Consider the following 16,218-nt stretch of genomic DNA (forward strand, 5'->3'; position numbering starts at 1 on the left):
TCAGGGCTCGGGAAAGGATGACATTTAGAGACAGTTTGGTCCGGTGGGCTCGTGGAAAGGAGGGAAGCAGCAGAGGCGGCTGGTCGGATTTACTCAATCTCAATCACAAAGAAGCTCCTCACACTTCTTGTTGGAGGTGAGGATGGAAGAGACGGGAGAGCGAGATTACTTCAAAAGGAACTAACTTGTGTCAGAGTAATTAAAAAGTTTCAGCACACTGCATATTTCACACAAATCTAATTTATTTGACTTTTAGCCAGAATATTACCCCTGTATATGGGCTGGAGTTTATCAGCAGAAAGAGACCCAAATGAACATGGTTCAGTCCTGAATGTGAGGAACAGCAAAATCCAATCACTGTCGTTATTTGTGGCCTCGTTGGTGTTTCAGCAGGAGGGATGAAGTGGTGAATCCCTTCCTACACTTGGAACAGGTGAACGGTCTCTCCCCAGTGTGAACTCGCTGGTGCTTCTGCAAGGCGGATGACTGAGTGAATCCCTTCCCACACCAGGAGCAGGCGAATGGCCTCTCCCCAGTGTGAATTCGCTGATGTGCAGTGAGGTGAGACGATTGTCTGAACCCAGTCCCACAATGAGAGCACTTAAACGGTCTCTTGTCAGTGTGAACACGTTGATGGCGCATCAGTTCCCCAGAACGTTTATAACAATTCCCGCAGTCTGGACAATGAAATGGTCTCTCCCCAGTGTGAATTCGCTGATGCTTCTGCAGGTCGGATGACTGAGTGAATCTCTTCCCACACTTGGTGCAGACGAATGGCCTCTCCAATGTGTGAGTTCACTGATGTACAGTGAGGTTAGATGATCGTCTGAACCCAGTCCCACACTGAGAGCACCTGAATGGTCTCTCGTCAGTGTGAACACGTTGATGGCACATCAGATCCCCAGTTCTTTTAAAGCACCTCCCGCAGTCTGGACATTGAAACGGTTTCTCATCAGTGTGAACTAGCTGGTGACTCAGCAAGTGGGCTGAAATAGTAAAGCCTTTCCCACATGTGGAGCAGGTGAATGGTCTCTCCCTGGAGTGAAGTCGCTGGTGTGTGGACAGAGCGGATGGCTGAGTGAATCCCTTCCCACACTCTGAGCAGATGAACGGTCTCTCCCCAGTGTGACTGCGTCGATGAGTTTCCAGCTTGGATGGATAAGTGAATCCTTTCCCACAGTCCGCACATTTCCACGGTTTCTCCTCGGTGTGACTGCATTTGTGTCTCGTGAGGCCTGATGATTGACTGAATCCTCGTCCACACACACAACACGAGTACGGTTTCTCCCAACTGTGAACAATGCTTTTTCCTTCCATGTTCAAAATCTCATGATATTCAGCAATGATAAATTGAGGACTCTGTCAGACCCTGATGTGATGCTTGGTTTGTGTTTACGGATCTTGAAGTCTCACCTTCGAACACCCTGTGAAACTGATTAAAAACAGAAAATAGGGAGTGAGAGAGAACCCACAAAAACACAAAGGCAGGTTGTGAAATTGAGCTGAATGAATCTGGTCATTTGTGGTGCCGGCACTGGGAAAAAGTGACCATGAAAACTGCTGGATTGTTGTAAAAACCCAACTGGCCTCTTTGGGAGGAGAGAGGAAGAGGTGAAGAGGGATTTTGTATATCTACAAGACATATTAAGAGAGCAGTTGGCAAAGCAAATTCGACCTTGAGCTTCATATCTGACACAGAAACTATGCTTCTGGTGGCAGTGATTGGCACTGCTGCCTCACAGTGCCAAGGACTCGGATTCAATTCTGGCCTTGATGACTGTCTGTGTGGAGTTTGCACTTTCTCCCAGTGTCTGCGTGCGTTTCCACCTGGTGCTCAGGATTCCTCCAACAGACCAAAAAATAATGATAATAATCACTTATTGTCACAAGTAGGCTTCAATGAAGTTACTGTGAAAAGCCCCAAGTCGCCACATTCCGGCGCCTGTTCGGGGAGGCCGGTACGGGACTTGAACCCGCGCTGCTGGTCTTGTTCTGCATTACAAGCCAGCTGTCTTAGCCCAATGTGCTATACCAGCCCCAAAGCCCCTAGTCGCCACATTCCGGCGCCTGTTTGGGGAGGCTGATAGGGGAGCAAGTTAGATGGATTGGCCTTGATAAATTGCTCCTTAGTGTCCAGGGATGTGCAGGTTTGGTGGGGCTATGGGGTTACAGGGACAGGGTAGGGGTGTGGGCCTAGGCAGGGTGCCCTTTCAGTGAATCAGTGCACACTTGATGGGCCGAATGGCCTCTTTCTGCACTGCAGGAATTCTATGGTTCTAATTCTATTCTATGAATCTTTATAAAGCTCTGGTCACCACTCTTCAGGAAGGATGTGAAGGTTCTTGGAGAAGGTGCAGAGGGGATTTACCAGAATGGTTCCAGCAAAGGAGGTTGAGGGGAGATTTGATTCAGGGACACAAGATTATGCCAGATTTCGATCGGGTGGACAAAGAAACTCTGTTTCCATTCACTGATCGGACAAGCAGTCGGGACACAGATTCAAAGTTTTGGGTAAAACCTGGATTGAACGATATAAAATGCTGAGGGGTCTTGACAGGGTGGATGTGGAGAGGATGTTTCCTCTTGTGGGAGAATCTGGAACAAGGTGGTCACTGTTGGAAAGTGAGGGGTCACCCATTTCTGATGGGGATGAGGATTTTTTTTCGCTCGAGGGTTGTAAAAGAGGGGGTGGCACAGTGGTTAGCGCTGCTGCATTACAGCACCAGGGACCCAGGTTCACGCCTGACCCTGGATGACTGTGCAGTTTGCACGTTCTCCCTGTGTCTGTGTGGGTTTCTTCCGGTTGCTCCGGTTTCCTCCCACAGTCCAAAGATTTGCAGGTTAGGTGCTAAATTGCCTCTTCATCTCCAAGGATGTACACGTTGGGTGGGATGTGAGGATGGGGCAGGGTGGGGGGGGGGGGGGTTTCGGGGGGTTGGTGCTGACTTGGGCTCCTTCTGCACTGTGGGGATTCTATGACTTAGATCTCGCGTCCTTAAATCGCAGTGGAAGTCGAGTCCTTGAATATTTTTAAGGCAGAGATGGATAGATTCTCGATAAGCAAGGGGGTGAAAGGTTATCGGGGTCGGCAGGAATATGGAGTTGCGGTTAAAATTATTGTATGATGGAGCAGGCTCGAGGGGCCGACTCCTAGTTTGTGTGTAAGGAGCAGGCTCGAGGGGCCGACTCCTAGTTTGTGTGTAAGGAGCAGGCTCGAGGGGCCGAGTGGCCTGCTCCTAGTTTGTGTGGAAGCATGCAGGTACAGCATGCGGTAAAGAAGGCAAGTCGTTTTTTGGCCTTCATAGCAAGAGGATTCGAGTCGAGGAGCAGGGATGTCTTGCTGCAATTATACAGGGCCTTGGTGAGGCCACACCTGGAATACTGTGTGCAGTATCAGTCCCCTTATCTGAGGAAAGATGATCTCGCTAAAGAGAAAGAGCAGCAAAGTTTTGCCAGGCTGATTCTTGGGATGGTGGGACTGACGTATGAGAGATTGAATCAGTCAGGATTGTATTCGCTGGAGTTCAGAAGAATGAGGAGGGATCTCATAGAAACCTATAGACTGTGGGCTGCACGATGGCGCAGTGGTTAGCACTGTTGCCTCACGTCACCAAGGACCTAGGTTCGATCCCGGTCCCGGGTCACTATCCGTGTAGAGTTTGCGCATTCTCCCTGTGTCTGTGTGGGTCCCACCCCCACAACACAAAGATGTGCAGGGTAGGTAGATTGGCCATGCTAAAATTACCCCTTAATTGGGAAAAAAAAGAATTGGGCACTCTAAATTTATATTTTAAAAAAACCTATAACATTCTAACAGGGCGAGACTGATTAGATTCAGGAAGGATGTTCCCGATGGTGGGTGTGTCCAGAACCCGGGGTCACAGTCTGAGGATACGGGATAGCACGGGCAGCACAAGTGGCTAGCACTGTGGCTTCACAGCACCAGGGTCCCAGGTTCGATTCCCTGCTGAGTTACTGTCTGTGCGGAGTCTGCACGTTCTCCCCGTGTCTGCGTGGGTTTCCCCCGGATGCTCCGCCTTCCTTCCACAGTCCAAAGATGTGCTGGTTAGGTGGATTGGCCATGATAAATTGCCTTAGTGACCAAAAAGGTTAGGAGGGGTTATGGGGATAGGGTGGAAGTGAGGACTTAAGTGGGTCGGTGCAGACTCGATGGGCCGAATGGCCTCCTTCTGCACTCTATGTTCTATGACAGACCATTTAGGACCGAGGTGAGGAGAAATGTCTTCACCCAGAGTGGTGAGCCTGTGGAATTCATCACCACAGGAAGAATTGAGAACAAAACATTTCATGTTTTCAAGAAGTAGTTAGATACAGCACTGAGGGTGAAGGGGATCAAAGGATATGGGGGGAAAAGCGGGATTAGACTATTGAGCCCAATCTGCTCTGATCGTAATGGATGGTGGAGCAGGTTTGAAGGGCCAAATGGTCCCCTCCTGCTCCTATTTTCTACGTTGCTCCGTATCTATGCATGTAAATGGTCCAGGAGGTATGAGGAAGAATGTTTTTACACAGCCAGTGGCAATTACCTGAACCTTGCTGCTTATGACGGAGTTTAGAAATAAACACCAATGAATGATTTTTTTAAAAATTGGATAGAAACCTGAGAGAGAAAAAGCTGTTAGGATACAGGGATAGAGGAGAATGAGACTGACTGGATTGTTCCAGATAATAACAGTAATCTTTATTAGTCTCACAAGTATGAATGTTTGAGGTGAGGGACGCCGTCAGTGTCCCTGCTGATTTCACCTGTGGGAAGCGTACCCATCTCCAGCTCCTCAGAAACCGGGTTAAGGAACTGGAGCTGGAGCTGGATGAACTTCGGATCATTCGGGAGGCAGAGGTGGTCATAGAAAGTAGCTTCAGGAATGTAGTTACTCCGAAGAATCAAGACGGTGACGGTGAGAGGGGCTGGGAGGAAGCAGTCAGTGCAGGGATCCTCTGTGGTCGTTCCCCTCAGTAACAAGTATACCGTTTTGGATACTGTTGAGGGGGACGTCCTACCAGGGGTAAGCCACGGTGAACAGATCTCCAGCACTGAGTCCGTCCCTGTAGCTCAGAAGGGAAGGAGGGAGAGCAGGAGAGCAATAGTTATTGGGGACTCGATAGAGGGACAGATAGACGGTTCTGTGGCAGCGAAAGAGACTCACGGATGGTATGTTGCCTCCCAGGTGCCAGGGTCCATAACGCCTCGGACCGTGTTTTCAGAATCCTTAAAGGGGAGGGGGAGCAGTCACAAGTCGTGGTACACATCAGTACCAACGACATAGGTAAGAGAAGGGACGGGGATTTAAACCAGGAACTAAGGGAGCTAGGGAGGAAGCTGAGGGCCAGGACAAACCATGTTGTCATCTCTGGTTTGTTGCCGGTGCCACGTGCTCGTGAGGTGAGGAACAGGGAGAGAGTGCAGATAAACACGTGGCTGCAGGGATGGTGTAGGAGGGAGGGTTTCAGGTACGTGGATAATTGGAACACATTCTGGGGAAGGTGGAACCTGTACAGACAGGACGGTTTGCACCTGAACCAGAGGGGCACCAATATCCTGGGAGGGAAATTTGCTACGGCTCTTTGGGGGGGTTTAAACTAATTTGTCAGGGGGCTGGGAAAACGAGCTGTAGTCCAGAAGCCAGTGTTGAGAGTAGTGAGGTACTGAGGAGGGTATCAAGGTCGCAGGAGTGTACCGGCAGACAGAAAGATAGGTAGAAGTGTGTCTACTTCAATGCAAGGAGCATCCGGAATAAGGTAGGTGAACTTGGAGCATAGGTTGGTACTTGGGACTACGATGTTGTGGCCATTTCGGAGACATGGTTAGAACACGGACAGGAATGGTTGTTGGAAGTTCTGGGGTATAGATGTTTCAGTAAGAGTAGGGAAGGTGATAAAAGTGGAGGAGTAGCATTGTTAATCAAGGATAGTTTAACGGCTGCAGAAAGGCAGTTTGAAGGGGATCTGCCTATTGAGGTAATATGGGTTGAAGTTAGAAATAGGAAAGGAGCGGTCACATTGTTGGGAGTTTTCTATAGGCCCCCAAATAGTAATAGAGATGTGGAGGAAGAAATTGCAAAACAGATTATGGATAGGTGTGGAGGCCTCAGGGTAGTTGTCATGGATGACTTTAACTTTCAAAATATTGATTGGAACCTCTATAAGTCGAACAGTTCGGATGGGGCAGTTTTTGTACAGTGTAGATAGGCCGACAAGAGGGGGGGCCACATTGGATTTGATACTGGGTAATGAACAGGGCCAAGTGTTAGATTTGTTTGTGGGAGAGCACTTTGGAGATAGTGACCACAATTCGGTGTCTTTCATTATTGCAATGGAGAGGGATAGGGCCAGACGATAGGGCAAGGTTTATAATTGGGGGAGGGGTAATTATGATGCGATTTGGCAAGAATTAGGGAGCATAAGATGGGAACAGAAACTGTCAGGGAAAGGCACAAATGAAAAGTGGAGCTTGTTCAAGGAACAAATACTGCGTGTCCTTGATTGGCATGTCCCTGTCAGGCAGGGTGAAAATGGCTGTGTGAGGGAACCATGGTTCACAAAAGAGGCTGAATGTCTTGTCAAGAGGAAAAAGGAAGAGTATGTAAGGATGAGAAAACAAGGTTTAGTAGGGTCGCTTGAGAGTTATAAGGTAGCAAGGAATGAGCTGAAAAAAGGGCTTAGGAGAGCTAGGAGGGGGCATGAGAAGTCCTTGGCGGGTTGGATCAAGGAAAACCCCAAGGCATTTTACTCTTATGTGAGAAATAGAAGAATGACTAGGGTGACGGTAGGGCCTGTCAAGGACAGTAGTGGGAACTTGTGCATGGAGTCAGAAGAGATAGGAGGAGCGTTGAATGAATACTTTTCTTCAGTGTTCACAAAGGAGAGGGACCATGTTTTTGGGGATGAGAGTGTGATACAGGCGGGTAGGCTGGAGGAGGTAGATGTTCTGAGGAAGAATGTATTTGCAATTTTGAAAAACCTGAGGGTCGACAAGTCCCCTGGTCCAGATGGGATATATCCAAGGATTCTTTGGGAGGCAAGGGATAAGTTTGCAGAGCCTTTGGCTTTGATCTTTGGGTCCTCACTGTCCACGGGGATAGTCATGATGTGGAGATGCACGGGGATAGTGCCAGAGAGTGTCGAATGTTGTTCCTCTGTTCAAGAAAGGGAATAGGAATGACCCTGGTAATTATAGGCCAGTTAGTCTTACTTCTGTGGTCAGTAAGATAATGGAAAAGGTCCTGAAGGATAGGATTTTTAACCATTTGAAAAGATGCAGCTTAATCCGGGATAGTCAACACGGATTCATGAAGGGTAGGTCTTGGCTCACAAATTTGATTGAATTCTTTGAGGAGGTAACGAAGTGTGTAGATGAAGGTAGAGCAGTTGATGTTGTATACATGGATTTTAGTAAGGCGTTGATAAGGTTCCCCATGGTCGGCTCATGAAGAAAGTAAGGAGGTGTCGGATAGAGGGAAATTTGGCCAATTGGATAAGCAACTGGCTATCACATAGAAGACAGAGGGTGGTGGTGGATGGAAAATTTTCAGACTGGAGACCAGTTACCAGCGGTGTACCACAGGGATCAGAGCTGGGTCCTCTGCTATTTGTGATTTTTATCAATGACTTGGAGGAGGGGGCTGAAGGGTGGGTCAGTAAATTTGCTGATGACACCAAGATTGGTGGAGTAGTGGATGAGGTGGAGGGCTGTTGTCGGCTGCAAAGAGACATTAATAGGATCCAGAGCTGGGCCGAAAAATGGCAGATGGAGTTTTACCCTGATAAGTGCGAGGTGATTCATTTTGGTAGAAAAAATTTGAATGCGGATTACTGGGTCAATGGCAGTGTTCTGAGTAATAGAGAGATCTTGGGGTTCATGTCCACAGATATCTGAAGGTTGCCACTCAAATGGATAGAGCAGTGAAGAAGGCTTATAGTGTGTTAACGTTTATTAAAGGGGGCTTGAGTTTAAGAGCTGCGGGGTTATGCTGCAACTATACATGATTGTGTGAGACCACATTTGGAGTATTGTGTGCAGTTCTGGTCACCTCATTATAGGAAGGATGTGGAAGCATTGGAAAGGGTGCAAAGGAGATTTACCAGGATGCTGCCTGGTTTGCAGAATAGGTCTTATGAGGAAAGGTTGAGGGAGCTAAGGCTTTTCTCTTTGGAGTGGAGGAGGATGGGTGACTTAATGGAGGTTTATAAGATGATCGGGGGACAGATAGATTGGACGTTCAGAGACTATTTCCTCGGGTGGAGGTAGCTGTTACAACGGGTATAACTGTAAGATTAAGGGTTGGAGATATAGGGGGGATTTCCGAGGTAGGTTCTTTACTCGGAGTGGTTCGGGGGTGGAATGGACTGCCTGCTGTGACAGTGGAGTCGGACACTTTAGGAACTTTCAAGCAGTTATTGGATAGGCACATGGAGCACACCAGAATGACAGGGAGTGGGATAGCTTGATCTTGGTTTTGGACAATGCTTGGCACAACATCGAGGGCCGAAGGGCCTGTTCTGTGCTGTACTGTTCTATGTTCTAAGTAGGCTTACATTAACACTGCAATGAAGTTCCTGTGAAAAGCCCCTTGTCGCCACATTCCGGCACCTTTTGGGTAGACCAGAGGGAGAATTCAGAATGTCCAATTCACCTAGCAAGCACATCTTCCGGGACTTGTGGGAGGAAACCGGAGCACCCGGAGGAAACCCACGCAGACACGGGGAGAACGTGCAGACTCCACCCATTCAGTGACCCAAGCCGGGAAAGAAACCGGGTTCCCTGGCGCTGTGAAGCAATGGTGCTACCATGTCGATTAGAGAGCTGGCATGGACCGAATGCTTTTCTCTGTCCCACAATTACAGATTTTTTTGTGCAATCTAGTTTTGTAATTTAACCCCGGGGGGTTCAGATAAATCTGTGCTGCACTCCCTCCGAGGCCATTCTATCCTTCCTCAGGTTTGTTGTCCAGAACTGAACACAGTTCTCCAGGTTTGGTCGAACCAGGGTTTGTGAATCTCGGGGCTTTTCTAATCACACTGAGATCTGAAATCTTCACTCACAGACAGAACAGACAAACCTTTTACCTTCCACACCCAGATGCTGCTGATATTCAGGTTCTGATGAACCGAGTGACTCTGTCAGATTGCAATGTGACGTTTGGTTTGCATTCCCGTGTGTTAAACCTCTACTTCCAGTATCCTGTAAATTTACAGAAACCTCACTGTCAGTTTAGGATTGAAATTCACAACATTCTCTCCTCGCCAACTTTGATTATATGTATTCCTGGAGGTTTGATCACATGACCTGCCCCCATCCTCCAGCCATTAATCGGTCAACACATCCATCCTTGTGACACACTGCCTTCCTCGGCCAATTGGGAAGCAAAAGGACTCATTACCTCACAGGACAGTGTTTGACTGTCAGCCAATCAACCTTTATCCCATTTTCAATAATTTATATCCGCTGAAGAGAAATAGAACATAGAACATAGAACAATACAGCGCAGTACAGGCCCTTCGGCCCACGATGTTGCACCGAAACAAAAGCCATCTAACCTACACTATACCATTATCATCCATATGTTTATCCAATAAACTTTTAAATGCCCTTAATGTTGGCGAGTTCACTACTGTAGCAGGTAGGGCATTCCACGGCCTCACTACTCTTTGCGTAAAGAACCTACCCCTGACCTCTGTCCTATATCTATTACCCCTCAGTTTAAGGCTATGTCCCCTCGTGCTAGCCATTTCCATCCGCGGGAGAAGGCTCTCACTGTCCACCCTATCTAACCCTCTGATCATTTTGTATGCCTCTATTAAGTCTCCTCTTAACCTTCTTCTCTCTAACGAAAACAACCTCAAGTCCATCAGCCTTTCCTCATAAGATTTTCCCTCCATACCAGGCAACATCCTGGTAAATCTCCTCTGCACCCGTTCCAAAGCCTCCACGTCCTTCCTATAATGCGGTGACCAGAACTGTACGCAATACTCCAAATGCGGCCGTACCAGAGTTCTGTACAGCTGCAACATGACCTCCTGACTCCGGAACTCAATCCCTCTACCAATAAAGGCCAACACTCCATAGGCCTTCTTCACCACCCTATCAACCTGGGTGGCAACTTTCAGGGATCTATGTACATGGACACCTAGATCCCTCTGCTCATCCACACTTTCAAGAACTTTTCCATTAGCCACATATTCCACATTCCTGTTTTTCCTTCCAAAGTGAATCACCTCACACTTCTCTACATTAAACTCCATTTGCCACCTCTCAGCCCAGCACTGCAGCTTATCTATATCCCTCTGTAACCTGCTACTTCCTTCCTCACTATCGACAACACCACCGACTTTAGTATCGTCTGCAAATTTACTCACCCACCCTTCTGCGCCTTCCTCTAGGTCATTGATAAAAATGACAAACAGCAACGGCCCCAGAACAGATCCTTGTGGTACTCCACTTGTGACAGAACTCCATTCTGAACATTTCCCATCAACCACCACCCTCTGTCTTCTTTCAGCTAGCCAATTTCTGATCCACATCTCTAAATCACCCTCAATCCCCAGCCTCCGTATTTTCTGCAATAGCCTACCGTGGGGAACCTTATCAAACGCTTTGCTGAAATCCATATACACCACATCAACTGCTCTACCCTCGTCTACCTGTTCAGTCACCTTCTCAAAGAACTCGATAAGGTTTGTGAGGCATGACCTACCCTTCACAAAGCCATGCTGACTATCCCTGATCATATTATTCCTATCTAGATGATTATAAATCTTGTCTCTTATAATGCCCTCCAAGACTTTACCCACTACAGACGTGAGGCTCACCGGTCTATAGTTGCCGGGGTTGTCTCTGCTCCCCTTTTTGAACAAAGGGACCACATTTGCTATCCTCCAGTCCTCTGGCACTATTCCTGTATCCAATGATGACATAAAAATCAAAGCCAATGGTCCAGCAATCTCTTCCCTGGCCTCCCAGAGAATCCTAGGATAAATCCCATCAGGCCCCGGGGACTTATCTATTTTCAGCCTGTCCAGAATTGCCAACACCTCTTCCCTACTTACCTCAATGCCATCTAATCTATTTACCTGGAGCTCAGCATTCTCCTCCACAACATTATCTTTTTCCTGAGTGAATACTGACGAAAAATATTCATTTAGTATCTCGCCTATCTCTTCAGACTCTACACACAACTTCCCATCCCTGTCCTTGACTGGTCCTATATGTTCAAAAAAATATTTTTTACTATCCTAATCATTTTCCAAAGATCCAAAAATATTTTCCACTGTCCTAATGATTTCCTAAGTATGAATCTCACCGAGACTGAAGGTAAAATTTGAATTCATTGCAAGTCTACTGATGACCATGAAACCATTGTCAATTGTTGTAAAGACACATCTGTCCACTCATGTCCTTCAGTGAAGGAAATAATCTATCCTTACCTGGTCTGGCTGACACGATTCCAAACCACAGCAATGTGGTTGTCTCTTTAAATGCCCTCCGAGATGGCCGAGCAAGCCACTCAGTTCAAGGGAAATTAGGGATGGGCAATAAATGTTGACCCAGCCAGTGACTTCCACAAATGATCAAAATAAAATTTGGGGGCAGCACAGTGGGCTATCCCTGATGGCTCACGGCGCTGAGGACCCTCGGTTCGATCCCTGCTCTGGGTCACTGTCCGTGTGGAGTTTGCACACTATCCCCGTGTTTATGTGGGTTTTGCCCCCATAACCCAAAGATGTGGAGGGTCGGTGGATTGGCCAGACAAAATTGCCCCTTAATTGGATAAAATTAATTGGATACACTAAATTTATGAAAAAAAAATCCTGGAGACTCCAGTCAGTGAATCCGGGAGAGTTGGCATCCGGTTCGCAGCACATGCGCCCTGTGGCACCTTGTCCCCTGTAAAGATGGCGGCCGGTAACCCAGGCCTGTTACCGCTCAGCCCTCAGTCGATAGAGAAACTACCAAAGCCACAACATTCACCAGCTCCAAGGACACACCTTAGCTCCCTTTCCAATCTGAAAGCAGCTTGAGCTGGATTTACAATCCCCTTAATTGATCATTGCTGGGTGATAATCCTGTACTTCCTCACCTCACACCACTGTGACAGCACCTTCACTACACAGACTGCAGCAACTGACCAAACATCACCTTCCCAGTTATTCCCGAAGGCACCGCCTTCCCAACCTGGCCCCTTGCCTGAGGTGTGGTGATCCTCAGGTCACATCACCGCCGGTCAGCTCTCTCTCCCGGGACCAGGCCCTGGTTCACAGCCGCCATCTTGGGGAAACAGAGCGCATGCGCTGGCGTCTTGTTGACGCAACAGCTAGTGGGCGGGGCCTGAACGTTTCTGTTCCCAGCCGGGTCCTAGTGCCGGTGAGAAAATGGCTGCGATACAGGTTTTTAATAAGTTTCACCCACTCCCAGGCTCCAGCTGATCTTTGTAGCCTGGATCACGGATACATTCAGTGTGAGAGGCTGCAGCATCTATATAGCTACCTGAAGGGGGTTATACAGCGTTTGATTACATTTCGTGGTCCTTTCCAGTTCATTATCAGGATGTTTGTGTGATATTTTCTGACCCTCAGTGTGATATTTCTTTATTTAAAATACATTTCAGCAGCAAGCTTACTGGTGATTTTTTAAAGGAAAGGAGGTTATTTATTATCACACAATTTCCTGGATGTTTGAACATCTCAGTCTCTCGTCTATTTCACACTCACTGACACATACACAGAAATTAGGTACAGATCAAGTTGAAGCTGGAATGATGAAAATGGAATGTAGACTGCAATCTTTATATCGCTGCAGGTCTGCTGTCTTCTTGTTGAGCTGGTCCTTTAGTTGGAGTCAAGGGTTTTTAGAAACAAATAATTCTCATGAAGCTCTGAAGCTTCTTGTAGACGAATAGCCAGGAGGTTGGTTCTCAGGTGGACTTGGAAGCTGGAATAAGTTCAGTACTGTGGCTGCACTGGGAGACATTCAGCTCTGCGGGTTCAGCTGCTTCAAATGCTTCTCACACACACATTTGCTTTGTTCGGGGTTTATTATACTGCATCCCTGACAATTAACTGCAGAGTTAAAACTCTGAGACCCAGAACACCCCGATACAACAGCAGTTTATGATGCTCACTCACGCTTATCTCTATCCCAATTCGAGCTCATTCTCCTGTGTTCAATACGGCACTTGGAGACAAACAGTCCAGAGATTTCATATTCCTCAAATGCTGGTTCATCCTGACACAACAAGACATTTAAACTTCACAGGTGGCTCAAAGTTTCCTTATTCAGGTCTGTGTTTAACTAATTATTGGTCACAGAATCGAATATTGCCCACAGTTTAATGCTCATAATAACCTGTTAGGTTGCAGCCATCTTGGCAGAGTTTGTGGATCTTACAATCTATAGTATCTAGTATCCTTGTGCTGAGCGTAAGATCTTGAATCTAATCTTGGGCCTGGTTAAAACAGTGAATTGGAGCTGGGTGAGGACCTTGGAGGTGGGTGGGTGGTTACTCTGGCTGCCGACTGTGTTGCGTGGTTTTGTCTATTCCCAGTGGCTCTGCAGAGGGAGCATGCGGTATCCACCGGAATGCTTGACACCTCCCACAACCAGTGGAATGCTTGACACCTTCCACAACCACACCTCAGCGGACAGCTGTTTCAGAGACATTGGGAACAATATTCTGGTTCAGTTTGGAAGGTTCCCTACACTTTTGTTGGGATTTCTAGCTGATTTTGGTCTTTTTATTTGACTGGACCACATGCTTGGGGAAAGCAAGAGAGGAAAGAAGGTTCGATAGAAACTAGAATGATCTGTTGTGAATTTCTCTCCTATTCGTACAGTGATCATTTTTGGAAACCTCCTTTTCAGATCATTAAAATGGGAGGTTTGGCAGCTGGGCAACTCGAACCAAACATCATATTGAGATCTGACAGTGTCATTCAATTCATTACGACCTAAAAAGCACAAACTTTCAATGTGTTGTCTGTTCTGTCTGTGGGCAAAGATTTCAAATATCAGTGCGATACCCGAGTGAGAAAGTTCCAGTGAACTGACTGTGGAAAGAGATTTAACCAGTTTCACAGCCTGAAAGAACATCACACCATTCACAGCAAGGAAAGACTGTACACGTGTTCTGTGTGTGGACGAGGATTCAACTGATCATTGGGTTGGATTGGATTGGGTTTGTTTATTGTCACGTGTACCGAGATACAATGAAAAGTATTTTTCTGCGAGCAGCTCAACAGATCATTGAGTCCTTGAAAAGAAAAGGGAATAAAAGAAAATACATAATAGGGCAACACAAGGTACACAATGCAACTGCGTAAGCACCGGCATCGGATGAAGCAATTGAGTGGCTGGAGCTTAGATTGGACGCCCAAGATTGGGCGATCCAGAAGGTAGAGAAGGCACTGGCTGAGCAGGAGGAACATCAAACTGCGGTGGAGTTGGAGGTGTAGTGTCAATGAGGTCAGTCCATAAGAGGGTTGTTTAGGAGTCTGGTAACAGCGGGAAGAAGAGGACTTCTGGGGGCGGCTATGAAGAAGTAAGTCACACATTTGCTGGCTCCCACTCGAGTCAGCATTTTGGGCCTTTTCCCCCAATTTTCTACCGGACTTGAATTGTAAAACTGATGACAGAGGCAATTGTGTACTGAATTCCCACATTGGTGCATGGAGAGAAGGACTAGATGTGCTCATCAAGGCAGAAACAGAAAGACAGAGAAGGCTTGGGCTGAAGCTGCAGCAGGAGACAGCATAGCGGATGACCAGACCTCTGGTTTGTCGACCCAGCAGCCTCTGGAGCAGCTGATGCAAGTTATTCAGGAAGGCTTTGCTAAGCAGAAACTGGACACCTTGGACCCAATAAAAGAGTCAATTGAGCGGCTGGAGCTTAGATTGGACGCCCAAGATTGGGCGATCCAGAAGGTAGAGAAGGCACTGGCTGAGCAGGAGGAACATCAAACTGCGGTGGAGTTGGAGGTGGGGATGCTGAGAGACCAGCAGAAGAAGCCCCTGGAGAAGGTGTAGGACCAAGAGAATAGGTCTCGCCGGCAGAAATCGAGAATTGTTGGGCACCCGGAGGGGTCTGAAGGAGCGGACGCTGGGGCATACATCACGGACATGTTTGAGAAGCTGCTGGGGGATGGGGCATTCCCCCGACCCTTGGAGGTGGACAGGGCTCACAGAGCGCTCGCGAGGAAGCCATGAATGGGAGACCCCCTGAGGGCAATGATCGTGAGATTCCACAGGTCCTTGGATAAGGAGCGCATTCTACAGTGGGCCAAGCAGACACGGAGCTGTAAGTGGGATAACAGTATCCTGCGGATCTATCAGGACCTGAGTGTGGAGGTGGCCAGGAGAAGAGCAGGCTTCAACCAGATCAGGTTTAAGAAAAAGATGAAGTTCAAACTGTTGTCGCCGGCCCATCTTTGGGTCATGCATGAGGAGCAGCACTTTTATTTTGAGTCACCTGAGGACGTGCTGGACTTCGCGAAAAGGAAAGGACTGGTGGTGGACCGAGAACTTTTGAACTTTGCTGCAATGTTCATGTTTTTTTTTGGTTTTTCTGTTCTTTTTTTAGAAAAAGTTTCTTATTTCTGGAAGCTGTTTGTAATGCATTTTGCATTGATTTGGGACCAGCGGTAGAGCTGAGTGAGTTCAGGTTTTCATTTGCACTGTTGGAGGATGGAGGTCTGCTTGTTCAGATTTTGGTGTTTTCTGTAGGGCAATTGTGTGGGGATTGTATGATGTTGGAGTTTGTTTGTATGAGTGAGGGGAGGGTGGTGAGGGAACAATAGGTGGGAGACTATCCAGCGCCAGGGATGGGGGCCACCAAGCGAGCTGGGTGGGCTTGCTCATGGAAGCGCAGTGGGGGGGGGGGGTTGCACATGTTCGGTTTATTAAAGGGTTTGGGTTACAGAGTGTTGTTACTAGGGGGAGGGAGGGGGTGAATGTTCTGCTGACGAAGGAGGGATTTGGGCTAAGGGACAGAGAGGAGGTTGGGGGTGGAGGCTGTCTGGGGGCGGGCTGGTGGAGGTGCGGAGCATGGGCTGCAGGTGGGCCCAAAAAAGGGGATGGCTGATCGGTGAAAGGGGGGGGCAATGAGCCCCCCAACTAGGTTGATCACCTGGAATGTTCGAGGGTTATATGGGCCGGTCAAGAGGGCATGTGTGTTCGCTCATCTTAGGGGACTGAAGGTGGATGTGG

The 16,218-nt window shown here is 47.8% G+C and overlaps 1 long non-coding RNA gene across 1 annotated transcript; it reads right to left on the minus strand.

Annotated features, from left to right (window-relative positions):
* Positions 1 to 224: 224 nt before the first annotated feature.
* LOC140418326 (uncharacterized) lies at positions 225 to 12,291 on the minus strand. Its single transcript, XR_011944937.1, has 3 exons — positions 12,099 to 12,291; positions 9,088 to 9,202; positions 225 to 1,432 (listed from the first exon to the last, which is right to left on the minus strand). It is a non-coding gene; the product is annotated as an uncharacterized lncRNA (long non-coding RNA).
* Between the last annotated feature and the right edge of the window lie 3,927 nt (positions 12,292 to 16,218).

The sequence above is a fragment of the Scyliorhinus torazame genome, chromosome 5 (assembly GCF_047496885.1).
Source record: "Scyliorhinus torazame isolate Kashiwa2021f chromosome 5, sScyTor2.1, whole genome shotgun sequence".
NCBI lineage: Eukaryota > Metazoa > Chordata > Chondrichthyes > Carcharhiniformes > Scyliorhinidae > Scyliorhinus > Scyliorhinus torazame.